Below are 24,755 nucleotides of genomic sequence, written 5' to 3' on the forward strand. Positions count from 1 at the left end.
TCTCAGTGGCTGTGTTCCTGTAGGTCATAGAGGCTGGATCCAGCCCTTTGAGGAAGCTGGTGGTGACTCCTGCCATGGTGGTCCCTGCCTTGTAGATCTGGGTGCATCCTGAACAGCCTGGAAGTGAATTGGAAACTGTGGACATGAGACCCCTGGAAATCCTCTTTCTGCTTTTTTACCCTTTTAAAGTGTGTCTGGGCTAGAAGATAAAAATGTTTCTCAGCTGTTAGGGACTGCTGCCTCACACTTCTGTCTATGACGACTGTGCTGGTCTCTCACTGAATCTTTGCTAGTGAAAAGAGGTGCTGTTTGTGTGACCATCTGGGCCTTGGTTTAAGCTACGTGCTAAGCTCTGTGTCTTACCTGTGTACTCGGGCAGGGGGAAGATTCATATGCACATTTTTAAGTTGATGTCTCTCTGTTATTACCAGCTGTCTCCCATTTCTTGCATCAGAATAGGAAGAGACATGAATTATTTAATGGAAAATGTTTCTGGATCCCTTATTTGCCTGAGATTATTGATGTTATGACCCTTTGGGGAGAGAAAGCTGAATAGCAGTGGCTGATAAATGGAAATGTTTCTCTTTCATTCTCCCCTGTCACTTTCTCCCTTTTCCATTTTCCACTAATACATACAGACAGTTTTCTGAAGCATTCAATGTTACCTGTGTTGACATCTAGGGGATCTGCCTAAGTTCCTGTACTTCTTGTGCCCAGGTACACATGGGGAGCCTTAAGGACTGAACAGGACATAGACAGAGATGGGATGGTCCCAGAAAAAAGGGAGCACTATTATGGTTTTATAAACAAAACAGTGCAGTAGTGGGGGCATTTTATGATGGGTTATCCTAGTTAATTGCTGCTGTGGTCAATAATTTATCTACTCGCCTGATGGCAATTAGGAAAATGTGGTATGTACAGTAAGCTAAGAATTATCCTTCAGAAGCCATGAAAGTATCAGAGAAAAGAACAGAGGTTATATATGAGCTTTTAGCATACAATTTTCCAAAGGCTGTAATCCAATTCCCAGTTCTAGTTCCAAACTCCAGAAACATGATGCTCCTGGCAAAAGGTCAGTTTTCTGCTTACAATGAACTGTTCATCTCTAGTAATGGGGCTGATCTGATGTTGCAAACTGCAGGATCTCTCATCTGAAATTCCAAGGAGGGAAGGATCAAGCATTCTGCTTCTGATGCTCTCTTAACCAGACAAAAGAATCAAAATAATACCAGATTTTGAACTACTTTTGTTCCCATTTTCCTTGGTTTTAGTTATGTTTCCTTCTAGACTTGAAAGGTTTTTAATTTGGAATGCTGGCAGATATCCTTAGGAAATTTCAGTAGTATCTAAAATATGCTTGAATCTCTTTCTTATTCCTTTTATTTGTGAGGGCTAGGGGTGCTATCCAGGCTGGAAGTATTTTGAAATATTCCAGGTCTGAGATGAAACAGCCCTGGTGCTTTTATTGAGATTTTTCTGGGCCAAACCACTATAAGATGAAAAAAGGATCCTATAGGAAGAATTTTGTATTTTTCCTAACATTTCAGTGCTCCTCCTCCAGTACCATACAGCACCTAGAAATTCAAATTTTCCTTAAAAATGGAAAATGGAACAAAGATAATGACCTCATACAGGAATTTCATTACTGTGTGGATCAAATATAAAGCAAGGATGAGCAGCATAGTGTGGTACTGATTCCTAAAGGGGTCCTGATTTTTCAAAGGTTTTCTCCTGGGTGTTTATCCTGATTACAGAGCTCAGAATTTCAGCTGGAGGTGCAAATTCTGTGCTTCTAACCACTGCATGTGTGCAAGGGCTGGCGAGTGAGTTACAGCCAAGCAAAGGGATCTCTGTGTGGATCCCTCAATTCTATTGCCCATGCTTACAAGAAACCAGTGCTCCCCACACATCCTGTTGGCTGCAAATACCAGTGGGAGCCCAGACATCAGCAGCTCCTCATGACATTGCCTAAAAGCCTTCCAAAAATCCTGCAAGAGCAGTATTGATGGTTTCCTTCATCCCCAAAAGCCCAGGATTCACCTCCAGAGGGTGCTGCAAACTTGCTGTGGTCACCAGCCCGCGGTGTGCAGGAGGGAGCTGCTCAATGGGCATTTCACTGCGGTTAGGGGACATCAAAATATGTAAGTAATATTTTGGCTGTCACTCTGATTACACAGCAGATAGCTTTAGGTATAGCTTGTATGCACTTTGAAGTAAAAAAATCCAGGTGGCAGCTGTCTTTTGTTAACATGAGATTGTTGTGCTTATAGTGTGAATGTGAAGCACATCTATAAGCAGTGAAGCAACAGATCCAAGTCAGTAATGAAAAGAAAAAAACCCTTTAATACAACTCTTGGGGCATCTTGCTTCTCTGCTAATTTGCAGCTGAATAGATGCTGTACAAGCAAATATTCATGCAGTGAAAATATTCAGAACCAGAATTCTAAGGAGTGCTTACAACACTGTGATAAACCTTTTCCTGATGTTACTGAGAGACACTCCTTTCTTTCCCTAAGTAGTGTCCAGAGCAGGCAGAAGCATACAGATGGGGAATCGAGGCATGGAGAAGAAGAGAATTTTGAGTGCTGGAGAAGGTGGATAAGCTTATAGTGTTAGAAAAATGCTGCTTCTTAGTGTTGTTTATAAAGCCATGTTGGAACCGTGTGTACAGAAGGATGAGTTTAAGGATGACACTATTGTCATCAGTGTTGCTGGGTTCTTTTGGCCTGCCCAGATTAAAATGGCTGCATGACAACACTGCAGCTGTGAGACATGATGTTGACTGCTGCCCTGCTGCTGGCCATGCTCCTCAGCACTTTCATGGCAGAAATCCTTCTGCCCCCACGACCCCTTGGTGCTGCTTTTATCCTGTTCAGGTGAACTAGGAGGCTTTGCCAGTACAGTGCTAAATCCCTGGCTCTGCACTGGAATTGCCCCATTCTGCAGGATGTGGGATGGTCACTGGGTGGCAGGTCACTGGGATGGTCATGCACAGCTTTTTTCATTAGCTGGAATTCAAGTCCTGTGGAAAATGGATGCTTCAGTTGTTGCTTTTGGTCAAATGGCTCGACAAAATTGGATACTGAAATTTATCATTAATTTATCACATGTTCCAAATGGTTCATTCTGAAAGTCAAAGCATTTTGTTTCAGCTTGATTTGACCACATCCGCTGGATCAATTGTAGTGCCTCAGGCTTCCCTTCTGATTTGTGGCTGGATTCATCTCCATGTACACAGCAATGGTTCAGTGGGGATGACATCCTACAGCATCTTCTCAGATTAAATCCCAGCAGAGAATGTAGGGAAAGGAAGAGGTAAAGGAAAAAAGAATGGAAGAACATGAGACATCACTTTTCTGAGGCAGTGTAGTATCTGAGGCAGACAGAGATTAATGAAAAATTGACCTAAAAAAAGAAGTGTTCTCAAATAGGTCAGCTGAATTGTTTCAATTTGGTCAACAAGACCTGGAACAAAAGCTTTCATTTTGGTTTTCTGGTTAAAATAATAATAATTTTAAAAAACCCAACAGCACTTTTGTTCAGAAGTCATTGGAAGAAAATACCCAGCCAGCCCTTCTGGTAGCACAGAAAGTTTCTTTCTCTGAGCTGGTGGCAAATTTTCATACAAAATTATGGTCTTGTAGCTAAGATTCCTCTTTTGCCTTCCTAGTTAATTTGGGCTTCCTCAGTGAAATCACTGGGAAAACATGGGTTTTGAGGGAGACAAATATGGTGAGAGATCTTGAGATGTTTTTAGCAGTCCAGTGTACTCTCTCCTGCTGTCTGCACTCCAACCTTTATTTTTTTATTTTTATTTTTTTCCCCTGAAAATAGACATTTTCCCCACATCTGCAACAACCCTGCTTTTTACATTCTGGTCCAGTTTTGTTGTCTCTAGCTTCAAGAATTGTCCTTTGAATTAGGGGTCCCATCTGTTGTTATCCTGAGCAGCACAGAAATAGAAAATCCTGCAGGCAAATGGAGCATTGCTTTGCAGGACCAGACTGAGCTCTACAGCCAATTTAATGCTCAGTTTAAATTCTGTTGAATATGCACCTTAGTTCTTTGTTTTTCAAGGACAATGTGCCAAGTAAGTGGAAATTTATATTTGACAATTTCCTATTTTTCCTTAAAAATGAAACAACTTAGTAGTAAGGAAGTTGGGAAATGGGTGGGGGAGCAGGTTTATTGAGAGGCAGGGATGGCTCTGAGCACATTTGTCAGTGCATCCTTTTCTTCTGGTGTGTGACATTTTGTACTCTTAGATGCAGAACTGGAATCCTAAGGAGGCTTTGTGGGCAGAATTGTGTCCAGCCAGGCACTGAGTTACCCTGTCTTGTAAAACCCATCTGCAAACGTTTGGCCTCTAGCCAATTTCAAAGCTCCTTTGAATAAATGTTTGTGTATGAAGTACTGTGTAAACAGCTCCTGGGCACAGCAAATAGGAAGGGCATAGCTTGGTGCCTATTTGATAGCACATTTCATGAGGACAACTCACTTGTAAAGCAGTAATACACCCATTAGATGAGACATGTGACTTGGGAGTTAGGCAGAGTTCCTTAATATTCACAATTCAAATCTAGATCTGAATTTTATAGCCTCCCCATCCTTGGTAACAGCAGAATAGCGGTTTGCTGTGGCTACTGACACATCTTTGGATTTTCTACTACACTCTGATGGGATATTCCCACCATCACTGTACAGTGGAGTCCATTGCTAAGTGAATGTGAGCTGGGAAATACAGCTGGCCAGACTGGGATTCTGAAGAACAGTGCTTTAGAAGAAATGTTTTTACCTTCCCTTTTTTCTGCCCAAGCTGGTCTCCAGTTAAGAAGGCCTACTTCTTCCATGTATCCAGGTACTAAAACCTCCAGGAAGATCCCTTATCTTACAGCACAGCAGTACCACCACTGAATAGGACAATATGCTGATTTTAAAACGGAATAATACTTATAAAAGGTGGGTCTGGACAGTAAAATTTTAATTATAACTCCTTGCCCAAATTCTCCACAGCAAGAGGAGTTCAGACCCTGGACTTAGGAATAAACTGTTGTAAGAGACAAGAGCTGTGAAGTTCAGGTCAGGCGTTTCAATGAGTTACAGGGGTTGTCCATGAAATAGTGGTTACTCTATCTGCTGCTGAATTCAAATTGAGTCATTCTTGAGGAAAAGCAACAGTCAGCTTATCACTCACTGTGTTTCTTTTGAATTGGAATAAAACTTATCAAACTTCAAAAATAAAGCTGTGAAAGCCAGCTACATTTTATGTAGGCTTCACATCCTTTAAAAATTCACAAGAAAGCAAAGGGCAGAGATTTTATCACTGGAATCTGAATCAGATTGATTTTCTGGATTTGGCCTTGTCTCAGATCTGAATGTGATTTTACATGCAAAGTCCCCAAAGTCTGCAAATCTGAATCTCTGCCACCTTGGATGCTACCATTGTGGGGTAGACTGTATTATCCCAGTAGTAAAAAGGTGAAACAAACTTAGTTTGCTGTTTTCTTTACTCTTCTCTCTGAATTTGGGTTTCATAAAATGCTGGTCACTCTGTGAGGAACGTGATTTACAAATAGTAGCAGTGACCATTTGTTGTGTTTTCCTCCTGAGTTCCCACTCTCCCTTATTAGGCTGTAAACAGTGGAGAATGTGAGGAGAACCTGGTCACTTAGATCCAGTGAATGGAATGCTGACCTCAGTATTTCCAAGGTTGCATGCAAGTTACAGCAGGAGAGAAGAATGTGCATTTTTTGCATACTTGATGTACATGTGCATCCGTGCAAACCTGATCCCCTCTGGTTGCTAACTTTTGATTCTTTTTCACAGCAGCTCAGGCATAAACACTGTAGCTGAAACACTGTCATGATTTTATGACTGAGAAAAGAGATTTCTTGGCATGTGGACCAAGGAGGAAAGAACCAGTTTCATTTATTTGGGGTGTAAAAAGTCCCTCTGCAATGGAGAGTGAGAACTTTCTTTCCTTTTTGGGTACAGCGTGATCTAGTGAGGCTTTTGTCCTCCCCCACAGCACAAGGCGTGAGTGGAGCCTGCAGGAAAGATGACAGAGCTGTTGGGTGGCACTGTCATTTCTTTACAATTCTGTGTTCCCAAAGCATGGACATGGCCCACCTCTCCTGACATGGCAGTGCTGTGAAGGTCAGAGCATGTTTTGTTGGGAAGAGACATCCTCCCTCCTGCCCTGGCTGATAGAAATCCCAGGGAGGATGCTAAGAGTTTATTTGAAAATAGATGAAAGCAAGCAAATTAACCAGACAGCAAAAAGAAAATGATGTTCTATAAGACTTCAGTGGGTTGAGTCATGAGGCAGACCTGCAGCCAGAGGCTGTGGCAGGCTTGCTAGCATGAATACCCAAGAAGAATGTGGAGCAGGACACTCGTGTCACTGAACAAGTCACTTATAGCAGTGACCTCTGGTGAGTTCTCGTGTTTGCAGTCAGTACTGGGAGGGAGAGCACATGGATGTGCTGCACTTGATGTGCTGCAAATTCTTCCTCAGCAGTTCCCATCCATTTGAAAAAGAAGGAGAAACACTGAAAAGAAAGCTGTTTCCTTAATAACAGTATTCCTCCTCACTAAACCACTCAAATTATGGTGCTTTCAGAATGAAGCTGAAAATCTGCCATTTTGGTGCTGCTGAGTGCTCAGGTTTTAGTGCTGTGCTTTAGAGTGCCTGCTCACCCTAAAAGAGCTGCTCTGCTATGTGTTAGGGCTGCCAGCTATCCCTGGCACTGTCAGTGCTATCTAGCTGGGAAGACCTTTACCTCTGAATTGTAAGGTTCAGGCTGCCTTTGCCCTGTTCTTAATTTTTCTGCTGGTAATTTATGAGGGATGGTAGGTGCAGCCAAGAGTGGGTAAATCGATCTGTTCACATGGGAGGGAATACCATAATAATCTGCCTTTTCTGAGAGAAACAAACAAATCTCTCATCTTGCAGTGCTGCTGCTGAGAGGAGACTGTGCTGGAGCCTTCATGGCATGCATTGGGTAAATGTAGGAGGCTTGGAAGTGGGTAAATGGTTTGGAATTGGGTAAATGTAGGAGTTATGTGAAAGAAGGCTTAGAAATATGAGTAGGTATTAGTGTCCCTGTTTTGACTAACTCAAACTTGTTTGACAGCTCCTCCCTTCAACCTGGGAGAAACAAAAAAGTAAGAATGTGTATTTATATTTTGTAATGAATTTGCTTGGATTACATTTATTCCAAGTTTACTTTCTGTTAGCAGCCTCCTTGACAGAAAGTCTCCTGGAAAGATGCATTCGAACTTAATGTAGCAGTTGACCCAGGAGAAATGAATTTTAAACTTGCAGTCCTGTGATCTTGCTGTGGAAGCATAATGCCAAGAGTCACACACAACTCCTTAAACATCACAAAAACCCCATCCCATATGACCTGGCGTTATCATTCCTAACTGCAATAAAGAATTCTTTCCCAAGGGTCTGTTTTTTTTCTAACACAAACAGTTTTCAATAACAAATGCCTTTGATAGCATTTCTGTTTGTTTCCAGGAAACATGAAAGCAGAGAGGGGGAGATTTACTGATTGAATGAGATATTTCACATTTTTTACCCACTGCATCTTGCATCCAGCTGCAGGCCTCAGTCCAGAGGCTGAGATCGCTTGGCAGTGAGGGCTGCATGGGGAGCTTCTTGCTGATCCCTTACCTGGTGTCACTGATGGCTGTGGGATCTGTGGTGGGAGCCAGACTCAGCTAGTCCCTGAAGTACCTTGTTATTTTCCTTTGCAAAGACAAATTTGCTCCACAGGACCTTGTCTGCTCTCAGTTATCCCCAGCACTGTTTTTCCAGTGTGGGGTTGGCCATGTCCTTGAAAGATCAGCAAGTTGTGGTTCAAGGGTTCAGAAGCAGCCATTGGGCAGACAGCTGCTTCCCTAAAAAGGTTACCAGCTTGTATTGCCCCTGAGCACGCCATCCTTCCAAGCACACCCTGAGAGAACAACCTCACCCAAGCCTTTATAGGAGATCATTCTCCTCTACCCATCTATTAATAAGCAGGTGATGTCAGCCTGTCACTCCTTTCTTCCTCCAGGCAAAATCTAACCACAATGAGCAAATAATAGATGAGATTTAGAGAGGGGATGCTGATGGTGTTGGAATGCTGGGTGACCCCAGGAACAGGCACTGTCACTGAGTCAGAAGATGACATCAACACTCCTGCTCCGCTGACAGGTTTGCTATCTGCAAAAAAAGGGGCTTAGGCCTGTGCTCCTATTGTGTTCCAGTTAATGCTGGCATTCAGTGGTGAGCAGGGCTGCTGCTCGTTAATCTGACCAAACCGTGTTCAGCAGGAGGGATCACAGCCATGGAAATTCTAAAGGGCTGATGCCATGTGCTGGTCTACAAATGAAAGTGGGCTTTCATTTCATCACCCCCTCACTTCCCTGCTGCTCTGCCCCACTTGGGTAGGGCAGGACTGTGCGTGCTGTAGGTGTCCCCTCTGGAGTAGAAGCAGCTTCTTGGCTGCCTGGGAGTGAAAGGTCACACTGAGGTTTGCCTTCCCCATCCTCCTGCTGCTGTTTCTCTCCAGCTTTCCCTTTCTCTCAGATGTCAAGGGAACTGTTAAAAGCATCAGGAGCAGGTGGAGCAAAGTGGTCCAAGGAGAAGGGGATACTTGTGTGTCTTCGTGTAGTGGCTCATCTGAGAATTTGCAGGGTAGAGAGTACAGTCCTGTTGGGAATAGTTTTCAGTGTATATGTGAGATTGGAAGGATGGCTGCTAGATGAGGAGCCCTCTTCCATGGGGCTTTCACATCCCTCTGTGACACTCTGCAACCTGCAGCATAGCCCCCCCTAACTCAGGTTGTAATGCTGGGCTTGTCTCTGCTGGGAGTGTGGAATTCAATGGTGGCACTGTCCATGCTGCTGAGTACCTTGGGGCAGAGCTTAACCTCATGAGGGACAGGCTGGCAAGCTGCAAAGTACTCTGACTGCAAGAGTTTGCTACAAAAAGGTTTCTAGTGAATGTTCTGGTGAAAACAGGCTCTGGGTTAGATATTCCCTATCTGTCCAAGCCTCCTGTCCTCAGGTGAGTATGAAACAGAGATAAGTATGAGGCTAATTGCTTTTGCTCTGCAAGGTAGGAGAGGGGTAGAAAGTCAAGAGCTGGAGATCACTGAACTATTAAGATTTCCCTGGGTTATTCATTCTTCCACTACTAATCAATATGTTGCTTTATAATTGCATGAGCCGAAGATGAAGTTTTACTCTGCCTCATAAAACAATCTCCCATAAATCCCAGGTTGGGATAGCTGGAATCTGCTATATTAAGCTTAATAGCTAGCATAAGTCAGAGTGCCCCTGAGGAGGACGCCAGGTTTTTTTTTAGAAGGCTAAGCAGGTATTACAATGTCCTTCTCCTTTGCCCTCTCTCTCTCTCTGGCTGTTGCAGAAGTTGTTTCAGTGCTTCTCTTTGTACCACATCATGCATTGCAATAGTGCAACACCAATCTGTTTAGATTCACAGCAGGTCCATGGGGGACTATGTGAATCCCAAAGAAGTCTGAAGGTCATCCCTTGAAAACACATGCACCAATACTGAGTTTTATGTAACCCTCTTTTACACATAGACTAAAGCTAGTGCTACCACTCTTTAAAAAATGCTCTCTCCTTAGGAAAAAAAATTAATCCAGCCTCTTCTAGAAAATTATTTCCAGGCCACATAGCAGGAGTGAATGATGTAAAATAATATTTCAGCAGCAGCCCTGAGTAGAAGGGTTGCATAACCAGGCACTGTCCTGTGTGAAATCTCAGTGGATGTTACTAAGAAGACAGGGCAATTTTACTCACAGCTAATGTAGGTAGTGTGGATTTGGGGTTGGTTACTCATGCAGTCCACTGCTTATTGTAGGTGGCTGCACATGCATGTGTACACCAGTAATTACCCTATTTGTAACGATAAGGTGATGACTAGGGCAGCTTATGTCAAGTGAGGAAATATGAATTTAGCTGACTCTGCCACTGAGTGTGAACACAGAGGAACCACTAAGTGTGATACATCTTGTTCTCCTGCATTTAATTTAGAATTTGTGACCCCAATCTTCGTAAATCTCTTGGTCAGCTTTTCTAACTTTTGTTCTGGGAGGTCGATCCAAACATTGTTACAATCAGGAGGGTTTGTGTTACAGAGTCTTGGGAGTTCAAGGGAAAAGAATTAGTTTCAGTTACATGATTGAGTCTAATAATTATGATCAACCTGTGGCAGCTCTAGTTTAGGAGCATAATCTGCAGAAAGATTCTCCTTGCCAGATTTCCAACAGGCTTTGTTTGGTATCGTGACTGCAAACACCAAAATAAGCAAACCTGCAACTTTACGTTTTGATATTTCTTTTTCCAGGATATTTTAGAAGAATCTAGGGGAGGGTCAAAATTCACATTTGCACCTGCGTTTTAGTTTCTTCTCTCTTTGCTGCTCAGTGGTAGATGAAGTGATGCTGTTCAGCCAACTGAAGTGAGTTGATCCAGGTGCGTATCCGAAATCCGTATTTGGAGCACTAAAAGCCAATGGTGTGTGACTGGTACTTAGCTTTAGTGGACCTATCAGTAAGCAACCTAAGATGCTAAATGGCTAAGCCAATTGGGACAGAGACATTGAGCATAAACATCATTGCTTCATTCTTCATCTTTTATTGAAGTGCTCAGAATGTCTTGCCAGGTGCCTGGTTTATTATAAGCAAAATGGCCCTGCTCTGTGGAGCTTTGAGAGTGCCTGGGAAAGGACAGGAAGAAATATATCTCTGTTTTTAAATACAGCTCAGCTAGGTTCCCTGAGGAAGTCTGACAAAGGGAGGTTTCCAGGGCTGTTTGAAACTGGGAGGTGCCCCTGCACTGAGGTTGAGTTCAGATGTGAGATGAGGAACAAGGGCTCATGAAACTATTCAGAGGGTCTCTTAGTGAAGAGGCCACCAAATACAGCGATGAGAAAATCTGGGGTTTGAGAACAACAATTTACAAAAAATCCTGTATTATTTTGAGCTGTAGAATCAAAATCAGTGTCTGTGATTCTGAGGGATTATAACCATCCCTTTTTCTATGCAAATCCATTCCTGCTTCCTTGTGTGATGCTTTTTCTGTTGTACAGGTTAATGTGTGTCTTATAGATGAAAATACCTGAATAGTGGGCTGAAAAGTTTCCACTTTGTACAATTTTTGAAATGAACAGATATGTGGAAAGTGAGTTCTGCTTTTTATCTTGTGCACATGGAGTTGAATGAAAATGGTTTCTTCAGTCAGCAGTACATTAACTTTCACCCCCTCCTCTAGCTGACATCCTCCATCACTGAGCTGCTCTCCTCTTTGATCTTCTTTTTTTGTTTCCAAACAGCTTTCTCTTTCATCAAGAAAGGTTGGCTTCTCCTGTGGGCAGAACATCAGTAAACACACTAGAGAAAAATGGAAGAGATAATAATATGAACTTATCTTCTGAATAAGTTCCTGTTCCAGAAAACTGAGCAACATCTCTTTCTCCCATTTCTATAATAACCATTTCATAGAAACAAGGCTATGAACAAAGGAATTTGAATAGCTTTAGGGTGTTGCACTATTCAGTCACTCTTCAAGGTGGAAGGATTTAGCTGATAAGGAACTCAGCTAGTCCTGGCATTTCTAGCAGGAGCAGTAATAGTTAAATGACATATTAAAAATATTTTTGCTGTGGTATGATTGGTTTTTCTGTTAGGAACTGGTACAAAGCAGAATGAAGTCTGTGGCATTCTTTCAAATAACCATAGAATGCCTTCTTCGAGGCCTTTAAGTCAAGGTCAGTATTGGAGTTATTCCCTTCATCTATTCAAGAGAGAGGGAGAGAGTAATAAGAGGATACTACACTCCTTTCCCAGATAGGAGAGCTAAGAAAGCTGCAGCCCTGTCTGACAGTGGTCAGTGAGATCAGCTCTGCTGTGGGAGTAAACTCCTTCCATGGGTCTGCACTGACTCTCCTGACCAATAGGGCAATGGCTGAATCCTGAGAAATCTTCATAAAGCTGCAGACTCCTCCAAGTCATAAATAAGATCCCATTTTAATTAAAACATTGACATTGTAAAATATACATGGCACAATAACGCATAATATTTAGAAATTCTAGTAGGAATTACATAACAATTTGTTATGCAATATTTAAAAGCTGTGATATTTCAGCTGGTTTGCTGCCATTGTTGCTGAAGAGTTCCTTCTCCAGAGCCTTCCTGGACCACATCCTTCTTGTGGCTCTTTTCATAGCAAAGTTGTGCACAGTGGGTCTTATCTTTGCTGTCATCAATGAGTGTATTGTGAACACCTCCCTTATATTGTGAGCTCCCTTGCTTCATCACAGATGCTTATGAAGTTGGTTATCCTGTGGATGTGAGCCAAGATTTAATACCTGGCCTAAAATTCATGACTCCTGCTCACAGACAGTATCCTTCTTTCCTTTTTGCTTTTACTTGTTACTTTTTTTTGGTAAATGTATTATAGTGGAAGGGAATTATCATGACGTCTGGGGATAAAAGTGTCCTTGATGCACAATCCTTATAATTTCTCCTTATCATGTGGCAAAAATATGGCTGGTTAATATGTGTTTCATGCTTTGTAAGGGATGTGCCAATATTCCACAGAAATGTTCTGACTGGGGATGGCTGAGGTTGATTGCCTCTTATCCCCATGCTGTTTTCCTTCCTTCACCATCTTGTGATGGGAGCTGTGAAAACCTGGGAAGCAGCCCACCTTTCTTGTATCTTCTCTCATTTGGTACATGCAGAGACTGAGATAGGGAGTTTTATTTGATATATGCCCTGGCAGGGGGTAAGGCTTAATAGGCTTTCCTTAGTCTCCAAAAATTATGATTGTCTGATTATTCCCATGTTTCCTCTATCTATTAAAGGATGACACTTCAGTGTACAGTTCCAGCAAATCCAAGTCTCACTTTGCAGGGAACACTCTGTTACTGTCTTTGTGCCTGAGCCCCTAATACTGTGTTTTTGTTATTTAGGCTCCTACTGACTGTGGGGAAGATCAGTAGCTGGTGGCTGTTGGTGTTACCACTTGGTGCCATGTGATACAGTAGTAGGTGATATAGCAGGCACAGAGTTTATATATAAAAGTAACAGTTCCTCTACATTCAATTTTTCATCCTCATCCCTGAAATTAGAAGCTGATTTCTGAATACACCACAGTGTGCAATACAATCCTTGTTCACTGCAGCAAAAGCTGATGAGTAAGTGTGGAGTTGGAAGAGGAGAAAGCAGTGGCTTCCAGTAAGTACAAACCACTGGAGGCAAAAGCAGTGGTACAGGGGCAGGGAAGAGTGCCAGGTACAGGAATTATCTGTGTTATCACTGAGTTTTCCTTTTTGCCACTGCTGATTAAATCCCCCAGCTGGACATCAAGAGGGCGAGAAGCTGTGCTCCTTTTATTTATTCTAAGGTTTTCAAACTGTAATGCTCTTCCTAGGAAATCTCTGCTTTATTTCACTGGCTGCACATCTGTGGAGGTCTAATGTCAGAGGCAATCGTTGACCAGCCAGGTTTCAAAAATCCCACTGTCATTTCTTGCAATATGTTGAATAATGTCCTTTGGGAAACAAGACTTACTTAAGGTGTCTAGCACTTGTCCCTCAAAAATGCTGGTTCCTTTGGAAATTGCGGCTTTAGTGATGTGACCAGGGCCCTGTTCTGCTCTCCTTTCTCTGGGAAAATGGGACTCTGTGGTCTCTGAGCAGCTTGTCTGTGTCTGGCACTTCAGCCACCAACACCCAAATAAAGCAAGTACAGAAAGGAAAAAGCAGAAAAGCTGTTTTTCTGAAATTGTAATATTCTTTTATTATCAGTCTGTGATCAGTGCTGTGGTAATTGGTGACAGCAGCTGAGGAAATGCAGGTTATTACAGGAGGTGAATGTCCCTATCAGTCATCTTGAGTCCAACTTTCTTATCTTCAAATCAGAGCATCGGGTCATTTAAAGCAACAAAATATTATTGCATTGATGGAACAGGCAGTCTGCTAAGTTCTTGTGTACCAGATGGTAAATGCAGCTTGAGTTGGCAAATTGTTGCTCTTCTTCCTGCCGTGCAAAGGCTTTTTATCTAAAAGCTTAATAAAACCAGAAATAAAAACTGAGAAGAAATTCCTTTAATCAAGCGTGAGAGATTTCAAAGAAAATAATAACAGGAAAAAAGCAGACAATGGTACAAGAAGAGATTCTGCTTCACTGCTTTCTGATTTATTCCTCTTGCATGAGAGCTCCAAGGGACAAAGCCTGCTGATTTTACTCTACAGAGATCCCTAATGACCTCTAGAGGAATTTATTTAGAAAATAAAGTACCACTGAGCACAAGTCTGTTCAGCTTTACCATAGTGGCTTCTTCTACAAATATTTCTGAAGTTCAACAACTTTCCCATAATAATGGGGAAGGATGAGAGTTTTAAAAAAAGCAGGATTAATGAGCAAAAGCTGATGACAGGACTAGTCATGTTGATGATTGGTCTATAATGTGAGACCCTTAAAATCTTAGAGTTGCCTCCAGATACAAATGTTGTCATTCCAGACTAGGCAAGTCCTTGGCAGCACACTTTAGAAGCAAGTTCTGTTCTGATGGGGGTTCCATCAGAGGGAAAGATAAATCTTTCCATCTCTAATTTCAAAAATCTAGGAATCCTCCTGGGGCTTTAAAAAAAAAAAAAAATTAAAAAAAATTATAGTGCCTCTCCACAGCATATAATGTGCCTTGAAATGCAATTATGAAACCCTCTGCAAATCTAAATCCCAAAGGCAATCAACATACTTTAGTGGAAATCTTAGGAGACTCATGTTGCCTGGTCTTCACTATGCAAACAAATAAATGCCACTTGTCCTGTAATTTTCATCATGGGATATAGATGTGTGTGGGTTTATATGCTCTCAAAGATGAAGGCTCCAGTTTCTATGACTCTAGCATTTCTTTTCAATGGTGTCACTCATGGCTGACTTCTGTAATGCGTTTAGACATTGTGGGGAGTGCTTTATTCTGTGAACAATACCAGGGCTGCCTCTGACTTGGTCATGTCCAGATTTAAATGTGGAAACTGACGTTCTTTGATTTGCTTTTTATTTATTTTTTTTTTCAGTAACAAGTCTTCCCAATGTATTTCTTTTTGCATGAGTAGAAATGTAAGAGAATTAAGTAATTCACAGTAATTTGGACAGAAAGGATTTTATGAGGAAAGGTGAGGACATCCATTGAACTGCCCTCTGCCTCTTGCTTTCCATAGCACATCCATGCCCTGCTCCCAGCCCCATGGATTTGTGCCCAAGGCCACAGCAATCCTCATATACAGTGGGTCAGGTCAGAAGCCCTCCTACCTCCACATCTGTTCTCTGGCAATGATGCTAAAGCAGATGCCTCAAGAAGAGTAAAGAAAAGGGCAAGCATCTAATGATGCTTCTTCTACCCTCTAATGATTTGCAGGTCAGGAATTTTCTGAGCCAGAAAACATATCTGTGACTTTGGAAAGTGGGCTGTGTGCCTCAGACAAGTGGTTTGTGATGTGATTGTCCTATTCATTGAGCTGGCCCCAATTTGAGCATTTTGATCAATGTAGATTCTTGCCTCAAACTAGAGTGCTTATTTGAGTCCTGGTTATTTATTGTTGTTGTGAGTTTTCCTGTTTGTGGCTGTCTCATTTAGTGATGAGTGCTGCAGATGGCATATAAATTGAGACATATTTTAAACTAAGTATGAACTGGTTGTGTAACCTCAGCTGCCTTGGGATTTGTATTGGGGAAGAAAAAAAAGAGACTTTCTCTGCAAGTACTCAGCAATCACTGCTCAGTGAATGAAGGCATGGATGTCATTTTACATCAGCTATACTTGCTTACATTCCTTGTGGCTGGAGGCAGAATTTAAGAAGGCATTGAATATAGCTGATAGAAGGAGGTAATAAAACAGCACAGAAGGAACAAAGAAATGCAAACTTAAACAGATAATAGCCTCATGCTAAAATGAGCTCTTCCTAAGTCTGTGTTTTTTCAGAAAAGAAATTACCCTCCTGTATTGTATTTTCTGCTGCAAAGACATGAAAAAAAAAAGATAGCTGTGTAGTCATAGTTTAATACACAGAAATCAAAGGGAAGTTTATGCTGTGAGATTCTCAGGATGTGATTTACCGCTGTGTTTTCCCTGCTGTCTAGCTTCTTTGACAGCAGAGGGGACTTTGATGGGTAGAGAAAATATTTTTTAAGAGCAGCTATGCAGCTCCTGACCTCCTTTGTAAAGACTGTCAGTTTGCTGCTCTCAGTGCAGGTTTCTTGCTGGTGCTCAGCAGCAGCATTTGTGTTGAAGCCTTTTTACCATCTGCAAATGAATAGAGGATTTCCATCATTCTGAAAAATGACAACTTGATTTCATGTCATGCCCTCATCACATTGTGGCTTCGTTGCTTGTTGTGGGGACAAAACCAGCAAGGTCTGGTGGAGAGCAGTGCAGACCTCAGTGACCCAGCAGCTCCTGCAATTGCATTTCAATTGCCTGGCTTTCCATCAGCTCTTGAACAGGATCATGTTGTAGCCCTGGAGCTGCCTTGGGCCTGAGTTACACACCAGAGTAAGTAGGTGAGGAAGAGAGTCCTTGGAGCTGCTCCACTGGTGGCACAGTTGAGATCAACTCACCTGATCTCAGCTGGGAATGCTCTTCTAAATTTTGTCAAGAAGGTGGGCTGTGGTTCTGTGCAAACCCCCTGTGAACCATCACACATTTTCTCCTGTCTGGGCGTGATGAATTCTTTGGTCTTTGATTTCTTTCTATAACATAACCCCAGAGCAATGTGTGCTTTCAGAAAATCCTCACAGGCTTTCAATAAAAATATTTGTCACTTGCAGCAAGAAAGTGAGGGTTACTTAGCACTGTGTGTTTAGTGTCATCTGAGGATCTCTAGGGTAGCACCTGGCCTCTAGCTGTCTCTCCAGAGGGATGAACCCCTCTCACAGATCTTGTGCTGTGTTTGTTAGATCTGTGGGGAACTCTCAGATGCTCCAGGATGGACCAATGCTGCTGAGTTGAGCCAGGCAAGTGAAAATAGCTCTGGACATGTCCACTTTTGCTAAGATGGGACATGAGTGTGATGGAAGATGGGCAGATCCAGCAGCAGTGATTGTGGCATGGGCACCTACACCCTGCAGGGAGGCACAAAACACCCCCTGCCCAGTTCTGTGGCCCAGTCCCTTTAATCCTGCAGACCCCTGGCAGTGGCAGCAGGCCACACCTAAATATGACACCAGGGAAAGTTTTATTCCTTTAAATAAGAACCAAACTGAAGAAGAAGTGTAAAGTCATTATGGCTTAGATCACATTAATTCTTGAATATCCTCTGGCAGGCTTCTGCTGTTTTGGCAGCACAAAGCTGCTGCAGCTAAGCACAAGCAGCTGTAGTGGGTTACAAATGCTTCTATGTCTGGGAAAGAAGCAGAGTGCTGGTGAAGCAGCTTCAGTCAGTGCTGCCTATTGATTTTCACCAACGCAAAGTGGGTGTAAAACACCTCCTGATCGATCCTGTTCTTTCTTGCTGTGCAGAGGGGTAACACCCCAGGGAGGCTGGGGGTTTAATGGAGCTGCTTTAATGAAGCTCCTAACAAACAGAGTAAGTTGGCTCTCCAGGCCTTTAGGCTGACCCCAGTTTCTCTCTCACAGGAAACGTGCTGTGGAGGATGGTGGACCCCATACCTGAGGTGGCCTCTGACTGAGAGTGCACTTTATGAAAGCATTTCTGATTGCATGACAAACCCAACCCCCTAAAACCCAATTAAATGCTGCCTGAGCAGAAAGAGGCGTTATAGCATGGACTGGTTTCTTTCTATGTAGAGAGCACAATGTTGGTGGCAGCTGATTTTTCATCCCAAGAACTAATTTAGCATCCCCTTCCTCACATCAATGAAGACAATAAATTACACTTTAATCAAAAACTTGTACATTATTTCTTCTACAGTAGCCAGAATATTTCACCAATTCTGTTTTTCAGCATCTCCCTTGGATCCTCTTTATCAGCTATATTGTTTCATATTAAGTGACTTATTTGATTTACCAGGTAAAGCATTTATGCTCAGCATGAAAATGAGCAATACACAGTACCCTCCTGAATGTTATTTCCCTCTCAACAGAGCAGATAACCTAAGCTGCAGATTTAACTGAAAGAAAAACAAAGATGATGTGAGGAAGGTGTAATTTCCTGAATATTCTGGCCATTCTTCACTCATCAGCTTTCAGTCAGCCAAATATGTTTTTGAAGTCCCTGTGGAAAGACATGCCAGACAGAGGGACTGGGTAAACTGGCAGAGAATTTTTGTCACCCACCAGCTGAGCTGGGACCACAGCCTAACTGTGACACAAGTCTCTGCTGCAATAAGATTATTTATGGACAGGAGTGTATCTTCATCTGGAGATCTTATGATTCCTTGAATATCTTGTAGCAGGCTGATCAAAGGATGCTACAGATCACGGCACTGAGGGCTCACCTGGAAGTCACTAGAGGAAATTAGACAAAACAAGCACTTGAATGCCATATTTCTGCTGCTCAAGTGAATTGTCTTGACTTTGTGCTGTTCTTTGCTCAAGTGAATATGGAGAAAATTAAAAGTTTGGACCAGAGGCCATTGTCCTCAGAGCTGGTCAGTACACTCATGTAGAAAGTTTATATAACAATAAACATTGCAGTGAAAAACAGTGAAGGCAGAAGGTTCCCGGCAGTCTCTTGTGGAAGTGATGGCTTCTGCAAAGTCCTGGCAAGCTGAGGAGAAACAGATGTTTTGATTCTCCACTAGGAGGCTGTGAAATTTTGATCTGGCTGTCATTTGTCTGTGTTCACCTTAGCTGTTGTTGTACATCGTATGATGGTGATGCTCTTGGGGCTTCCAAATTGCCAGAGCCCATTTCATAGGAGGCTCTGAAATGATTCAATTACAGTTGATGAGAAACCTAAACTATTAGGAATGTTGAAATGTTTCGTTTGGATTGAAACTGTAGAAATCTTTGTCCAGCATGCTGAATTCGTGCATTCTACGTCCTGGTGTTATTTTCTGTATTTCCTATTATTGTCATTCATGTTTAATACAATCATAAAGTTTCAAAGCTTTATTAAATTGAGATGAAAACAAATAAACAGAAATAAGAGCTATTCACTGACTGTCTTGGATTGCTGACTGGTAGAAGGTGCCACAGGACACAATAAATCACCTTTGTTATGACTGTAGCAAGTGGTCACCAAGGTAAGGCATGGCCCCACTCTTCACAGCTGGACAACATAGTCTTGTCAATGTGAACAATTCAGGTTATTCCTGGATAGTGTATTGGCTTTGCAGCATTTATCTTAACCAAGTTAGGCAAAAATGCAGGTTTTTTTTTTTTACATTGCTTTTCTTACTGCTGGTCTGATTTTTTGCTTTCAACTTGAGACACCCATGTTGACTTACACTAGCAATCTATCACTGAGATTTTTTTTTCTTAGAGTCCAGGCAATTTTCTATTTTTGTTCCAAGAGAATAGGAAATCATAGAGCTTTGGGTTTTTTTCCTTTCCTTTGATATGAATTTCTAAATATTTGTTATTGTATAGATTTCTGCAGAGATAGTCTTAGTAAGCAGTGTCTCCCAGGAGGTGTGTGGACAGCCCTGAGCTGTTCTGTGAGCCCTGGGAGTGGGAGATGGATGGATGGAGGGAGGGAGGGAGGGAAGGAAGAGCCCATGGTAGCAGTGTCTTGCTCTCATAGCCTGTTAGTGCCCATTTGGGCAATGTGTGAGTCAGAGGGACTTTGGAGATACACTGGCTTATGTCCTTTGTTTTTAAAATCAGTTTGGATCCACTTAGAGATGTTGTGCCACAATTACTCTCTTCTTTCTGTCTGCTTATATGGCACACCTACTTTTTATGTTAAATTGCAGATTCTTGAGGGAGGCAAGTACTTTTTTTGGCTTGGTGCTTAGTACCACTGGGGTTGTTTCATGAGGATTTTTTCTGCTACTGCAATCTAATGATTAAATAACAACAAAAGGAATCTCTGGGAATAATGCTCTGCTGAAGAAATCTGAATTTTCGCTTGGAATTATACTCCTTCGTGCCTAAACCCGGGTTTGGCCCAGCTTGGGTAATTCCATTTCACAATGAGAAAACTGCACTGCAGCAAGCTAAGGGGTATTGATCACTCCAGGAAATTTGAATAAAATCATCAAAATTAGAAAAAATATGAAGAATTTTTCACCTCCAGTTATAAGTCCAAAATGCTGAGTGAATAGGATAGAAGAGCTCTGGAAACATAATTCCAAAATTGTGGTGTCCAGGTCTGTCCATATTATTATCTCATGCAAACAGCTCTGGGTCTGAAGACTACACTGAGGGAAGATATTTGGGTTTTTTTTTTTCTGCCTGACATGCTAAGCAGACAGTGGTTGGGTTGCCTGTCTTCTACAGCTGTGAGGCAGAAAGGTGGGTGTCACCCAGTTTCACAGCTACAGTGCTGAACACTGCTCCCTGATGGGAACACGTCTTGTCCTGCTCCTCCAGAGCTGGGAAGCTTAGACACATCTTGTGGAGTGCAGGGCTTTTGGCCTTCTTTGTCTGTGAGACAATGCTTTGCAGTCTTCATTGCTTCACTTGCATTTTTGTCTCCTTGGTCAGAAGCAAGTTATACTTTCAGTCAGTTCTGTGTGTAAATCCATTGTTTTGTTATTTTTAAATGGGAGATAGTACCCACAATTAGGCTAAAAGTTGTCTTTTTCCCTGCTGCTTTTCTTTCTTTCTCTCTAGTGGGTTAAGAAAAGTGGAAAGACCTGAAAACAACTCCAGTTTCCTGTTCTAAATAGGCAAGGTCCTAAGCATGTTTGTGTGCTGCTCTCCCAGTTCTCTCAGTAAGAACACACCACCTACCAGACCTCTGCAGGACTGCACTGCACTGGCAGTCTCCAGTGTTGACCATGGAGAAAGGTAGCAGCTTCCTACTGGTTTGATATCTGTTTTTAATGATAGTTGAACAGCAGCCCAGTAAGAGGAGAAGGATAGTGAGATGTTATTCAGGAAATGCTAGACCTGCACCACTCACATTTTACACAAGGATGCTATTTCCAAAGCAGGTACCACATAACCTGCAGAACAGAAGGGCCACTTTGTTATAAAGGCTGCATTTTTTACTGCATGCTGCTGGAAAACTGACCTGAAATGGAGACAAAAGTTCATTCATATTGTAACTACCCTCTTCCTCTAAAGGAAGAATAGCTTTCCTTTTCTCTGAGAAGATGATATGTCCCCAGTGAGCAAGAGTCAAGGCTCAGTTACATGTAAACTCCTCAAAGCCCATAGCAAGCTTTGGACTGTATCTAATTTATTGGTCACTCTCTCTTTAGCAGCCAAATGAGGAAGATGTTCAGACATTGCCCAGTTTCACAGCTAATTGTGTTGAACTTGTTTCCAAAGTAAATATTGGATAGCTTCTAGCTCCTGGTATTTTTCCATCTCTCTCCTTATCGCTCCCTCAATCTCTACAATAGTAAATCAGCTGTGGGGGAGCTGTGAACTCCTTCACTTCACCATGCTGTGCTCTGGACCGTTCACCTGGAGTGCTGGGGCTTGCATGGGATCGGGTGCTGTGTGTGGATGAAGTCACCTCCAGTCCTGGATGCTCACAGCACAGATCCACACTGCCCATGTTGTATAAAACACTCGTCGAGTCGCTCGGGATACATGTTGTTAGGAAGTGACTTCATGGAATCTGGGGATTGTTTTCCAAGCTCTGCTGCATTGTGAGTTTGAAGTGTCACTTTTTTCCTTCCATCTTTTTCTTCTCTGGGTTTTTCAGTGGCATCACTAACATGTCTGTGCTAACTGCAATAGTCATAATAATTCTAGTTCTGGTGTTTGCAAAGTGGTCCTATTCATCTCCTCACTTCCTTATCTTAACACTTTTGAGGGAGTATTGATGAAACATTCAGAATTTGGATGTAAAAGGTCCATCTGAAATGAGGTCTGCAAATAGCCATGACTTTGGTCCTGAAGTAGTGGTCCATGTTTTCTGTGTTTGGCTCTGAAGGCTTGGCTCTATTTTCAAACATTATCAGCTTCAGTGCAGGTAAAGCAAAACAATGCAACAGAGATTTTCACACTGGGTATTTTATGGCTTTCTTTCTTCATGACACAAATTGTACTAGAAGTGAGATGGACCAGACATCTCAGATAATATATAGCATTGGGGTTAAGAAAGAAATTTATGTGAGCAGCAGCATAAAGCCCTTGCCTTCACTTGTCCTGCTTGGACAAGGAAGGCAAGGCACTTCATTAAATGAAATAAGATGATGATATTTGCTAACTTCTTACTTCTCAAAGCAGTCAAGAAAAAGCACACCAGCAACACTTGCTCTAAATGAATAATGTGATCTGAATTCTGTGATTTTTTTAAATGGTTAAGTGACTTTGTGCTTTGTTCTGCTTCACTGAAATGAAACAATACATGTTCATTCCAGTCTTTTGTCTTCTGATGGTATATTTTTTAATACTCTGAGTTGAGATAAATTTCCTTTGATTCCACAGAGCAGATGATAAGAGAAAGAACAAAAAAAAAAAAAATCTAAGCCTTGTAGTAAAAATACTCAGGTGAATTAAACAAGAAATCAGGCTTAAATCAGCCAAAATGAAACCACCTCTTGGTTCTGAAACTACCTCTTAGTAATGAATCAGAGACCTGGCTCCTGTTTCTCATGAACACTTATTTGTGTTTTCCAGCCCTAATAAGTTACTTTTTACTTGCTGGTCCTGCAATTTTGTTGGAGTTTTGCAGGTGAGCTCATCTCCTTGTGATGCAGGTACATCCTGTCTTCAGCTCAGTGATGATTAAGCCAAGGCACAGCGTTGCTGAAGGACACACAAAGGCTGAGCCAGGGAAAAGCTACTAAGCAAACTCAGGACTCTGTGCCTTGCCTGACCTGTGACAGCCCAACAAGCAAGTGAGGTCATTTCCACAGGGTCCTGAGTATGACTTGTACAGCAGGTCAGTAGGTTTGTGTAATTTTAAAAAGATTTAGCAATAGATTTGGGTATAGTATGAGCGCATTGTTGGATTTTAACCCGTTTCTTGATTCCAGCTAGGTTTGAGCTTCAAAAGCAGCATCCAGAGGGACAGGATGTATTTTTATTTGCCTTAAAAAGAGCAGCCAGCATGACATCATCCCCTTCAATTAGGCAGGCAATGATCTCTGCAGTGGAGGGGGAGGGAGCACACTGCCCCCAAATCTGTTGCTCTAGAGCTGGCTGAGTGGATGTGAATAACAGAAGTGATCAAAAGGGAAAGATCTTCAGTCGGGAACAGATAGTGGGGTTGCAGAGGGGAAGAATCTTTCTTTGGCTTTTCAGGGAAGAAGGGAAAGCTGCAGGAGTCATGAGAAACCAAAGCGTGAAATACTCACAGGGAACAAATGGTGGGTAGCTTTAACAACCATTTTAGCAGGGTCAGAGAAGAATAAAAGGATGTATTGAGTCCACTTGCTGAGACAGAATTCACACAGTGCTCATTTGGCTGGCAGAATGGAAAATGGCAGCAATCCTGGGAGTTCAAGAACAACCCTTGGGCTGCAGACACATGATTACTTGCCAATGAAGAATACAGTGAATTAGGGACAGCAGAACAGAAGCAGCTCTACTTTGGTGTCATGTTTTGCCTTGTCCTTTATTCTGTCTGTTCTGGTTGCTTTTGGAAACATCTAAAACTTGCAGTAAAAATGTGGTAGTTCCCTCTTCATTTCCAAGGCACACTTTGGAGGGACTGCCATTCCTCTGCTGCATGAAATCCTCTTGAAGGATAGTAGCAAGATACAGGGAGAGGTTGAGACCCATGCATGCAAGACTAGTTATTTCTGAAGCTACTGAAATCCCTCCCAAGCAAGAAGCTGCTTCATTTCAAAGCAAATTATCCAACATTTGCACGTTCTTGCTGAGCATTCGTGAAGCAACTGCCATCATGGTTTTTATTTAGGGCAGGAAATACCCTGGTATCACAGAGCCTGTGCAAGAATAGAGGCCTATATTAATTTCTGCTGTGTGTTTTCACTCTTTGCTGTATATGTTCACAAGACATAGATTTGAGACCCTTTTTCTGAGGTGAGCACCAGGTTATCATGGCCTTCATTTGGGGGTTCACAGAACATCACCAGAAATCAGTAATTTTCCACTTAGCTTCTCATTGTAGATAATTGGAGCACAGCCATGAACTGACCCTGCTCCCAGCCTTGTGGAAAGTTCATCAACAGGGGCAGATGTTTGAATCTTGTTGAACTTCAGCTTCTATGTCTTTAAGGAGAGCAACTACCCCAGATTTAAATCAATTGAAACCTCTGTTCTAGGTCTATTTGAACTCCATTCAGAATGAACTTGTGGGATACTGGGGAAACTGCCCAAAGTCTTCCAAAGGCAGGAAAAGAAGAGGGCTGAAGAATGATGGAGTAATATGCATTTAAAGGGTCTTTAGTATCCAGTTACAGATGTTACAGTACAGGCTAAAGATCCTCAGTTACTTTAGCCAGGTACCTGAAATATCTCAGGTTATCAAGGGTGTGTTTTGCTGTCACACCTGAGACAGAGGATAGAGGCACTGAGAAAGTTGCTGCAGGCAAATAATCATCATTCAGATTTCAGAGAAGATGTGGCTTGACAATCATTAGTCTCACCTGCAGGCACATCTGTGTGACATTGAATTGCTGCGTGTGGGAAGCCTTAGCTGTGTTCAGGCCAATTCTCACCAACCTCT

The sequence above is a fragment of the Lonchura striata genome, chromosome 3 (assembly GCF_046129695.1).
Source record: "Lonchura striata isolate bLonStr1 chromosome 3, bLonStr1.mat, whole genome shotgun sequence".
NCBI classification, from domain to species: Eukaryota; Metazoa; Chordata; class Aves; order Passeriformes; family Estrildidae; genus Lonchura; species Lonchura striata.